Source organism: Ooceraea biroi, chromosome 13 (genome assembly GCF_003672135.1).
Source record: "Ooceraea biroi isolate clonal line C1 chromosome 13, Obir_v5.4, whole genome shotgun sequence".
Lineage (NCBI taxonomy): Eukaryota > Metazoa > Arthropoda > Insecta > Hymenoptera > Formicidae > Ooceraea > Ooceraea biroi.
This window is the reverse complement of record NC_039518.1, coordinates 7,722,175-7,725,267: the sequence shown is the minus strand read 5'-3', so window position 1 is coordinate 7,725,267 and position 3,093 is coordinate 7,722,175.

The window sequence follows — 3,093 nt, the reverse complement described above, 5'->3', positions numbered from 1 at the left end:
GGCGCGACTTGGCTCCCGCGGAAGCTGCTGTTAGCATTTCAACAATTTTTCGCTTTGGTTGTGACAGAAAAGGAGCTTTTAGCTGGGAAACTAGTTTTGTGTCGGACGACAAGCGAGCACTGTGACGGCCAGAATGCTACCAGCGGTATACACGTATCTGACGCATATGCGAGCTCGGAGCTGCTGCTCGGATCAGTCCGCACACGAATGCACGTCCATTATCACTCGGCAAAAACGAAGATTCAATGTATCCGTATCTCTCGTTTTTTCTCTTTTCCAATGCAATCCCTTTCAGTATTTGATCCCGCAAGTAATAATATTAGACTGCGACCGGTATTTTTTTGTTACTCGGCTTCACCTGACGCGGTCGGGTCCGCGGCTGTCAGGTCGCTAACTTATTCAAATATACTAAGACGATACATGTACTGGGCGCCAACTGATTTTTATAAAACCAGTAAAATTAATAAGGTCTCAGGGGGTGGATAATTGGGAGGACCCTTTTTATATAATATTGACTATCGGAACAATACTATACTCTACATAATATAGACGATCGACAAGATATGATTGAGAAATAAATAAAAACGTTAGGTGAAACTTCCAATACTATATAATATAAATTTGCTCTAGGCAGAATTGTACAAGTTTAGAGTACTCGCAATTCACGACGGGAGGTCTCTTACTCTGTCAGCCTTTAGTAGGTATATTATTTTGCAGTCTCAACTGTAACCGTCTACGGATGATAGTATTTTATCAAACGGCGATCCGGCTTCTCGGGAGTTGACTCCTGGATCCTGTTAACTTTAGACAAGCACAGCCATCACAAGAGTGCCACACGGTGATCCTGCTCCTTCGAGCATAGACCGGGTACGGTGCCGTCGGTCATTTGCGCATGCGTTTCTTGCCATCGATGGATCGATGTCAATCGATATTTGATGCTGACAGTCGATATAATTGGGCATACGCCCCTGGTCATCGTCCATCCTCGTCTGTTCTATGGGTGGAAACACACCTCGCTGTTCTCTCTTCGCTCCCGTCCACATCGGTCGCCTTCTCACTGCGTCTCCTTCGTCCACAATTCGGTGACCAGAATTGAGAGAACTTCCCGTTTGTCGAAATATGAGCAGTACAAGGTTTATAGTGCAACAATTCAATAATTTAACAATTCATACAACAGTTTCAAAAATCAATGATAACTTTCAAGAATTTCAATGACATATTAATAGTATATATTGGGTTGTTCGGAAAGTTATTTCGTTTTTTCAAGGAAAAATGAAAGGCGGTTTTTTCATATTTAGAATAAATTTTGTTCAGTGATGTATTGGCCATTTTGTTCCACTACCTTTCGCCATCTTTCTGGCAACTTTAAGATTCCACGCTCATAGAAGTCCTTCTCCTTATTGACAAAAAATTGAAGCAAGTGATTTTTGACGCCTTCATTTGAATCGAAGATTACATTGTTCAAAGAATTTTGTAGAGACCGGAACAAATGGTAATCGGATGGTGCCAGATCAGGAGAGTATGGTGAGTGTGGTAGCACATCCCATCCAAGCTGTAAAAGCTTCTGGCGAGCGACCAAACTTGTGTGTGGTCTGGCATTGTCGTGATGAAATACGACACCTTTCCTATTCGCCAATTCCGGTCGCTTCTGCTTGATGGCAGCATCCAATTCATCCAGCTGACGACAATACACTTTCGAATCAATCGTCTGGTTGCTTGGTAGTAGCTCGAAAAATACGATTCCCTTCCAATCCCACCATACAGAAAGCATGATCTTCTTTTGATGAATATCTGCCTTGGATGTCGATTGAGCAGGTTCATCTTGCCTGGACCATGATCGTTTTCGCTCAACATTGTTGTAAACAATCAATTTTTCATCTCCAGTTATGATTCGCTTCAAAAATGGTTCATTTTCTTCACGTTTCAACAATGAATCGCAGATGGTAATGCATCGAATCAAGTCAATTTCCTTTAAATTGTGTGGAACCCAAATATCGAGCTTTGAAACGAATCCAAGGCGTTTCAAATGATCGTAAACGGTCGAATTCGATAAATTTAACTTTTCAGCAATTTCGCGTGTTGTTATGCGACGGTTTGCATCCACCAGAGCCTTTATTTTCTCGTCATCAGCTTTAATTGGCCGACCTGAACGTGGTGCATCTTTCAAATCGAAATTTCCAGTACGAAATTTCGAAAACCAATTCTGACACTGACGTTCACTCAATACATCTTCTCCGTACACGGCACACAATTTTTTTTCTCGCTTGCACTGCATTTTTACCCTTTCGGTAGTAAAAAAGCAAAATATTACGAAAATGCTCACTTTGATTTTCCATGTTTGATGTGATGCCAAAAAAAATTACTTGACAGATCGCAACACGATAAAATACTAAATAACGTCTGAAATGTCAGTTGTCAAAATATAAAACGAATTTGCCGCTTAGAGTAAGGTTAAGTATCGAGGAACGCGACTAACGACATCTCTTTGTGAAAAACGAAATTACTTTCCGAACAACCCAATAGAAAAAATATAACCACACGAACATTTACCAAATAAATATATATATAATAAAATATTTACAATATTTGTATTATTACAAATACTTCCGACGAGCCGGATCACGTCGACGTTGGGGGAATAAACTTAGACTGTCACAAGACAGCTCAAAAAAAGTCGCGGTCGCGTATTTGCCGAATAAACTCGAAAGCGAAGTCGCGGAGGAGCCGAAATTGTCGTCGCTTCGACACACTCTTCCTTTATCTACTATCAGACGATGTTTCAATCCTGTCCCTCGTCAAACAGCCCCTGGATTTCTGGCTTCGCTTAATGCCGGGACTCAGCCGGGAAGCGACGTCTTTCGTGCCGACCTAGATCGTCCGAGTCGACATTTGCGCGCCTATCAATTAATCACTCCAGCTCCGAGTTCGCTGATGATCCGTCGAGTCGACGAAACGCGCGCGATTGTACAATGCGCGTACAATAGAGACGAAACGCGCGCGAGCGATTGTGACAAACTCGTTAGCGGCAAATCGACGCTATTTGCCGGCTTCGAGCGCGAAATAAGGGAAACTAGTGGATACTCTGGGCTCGAA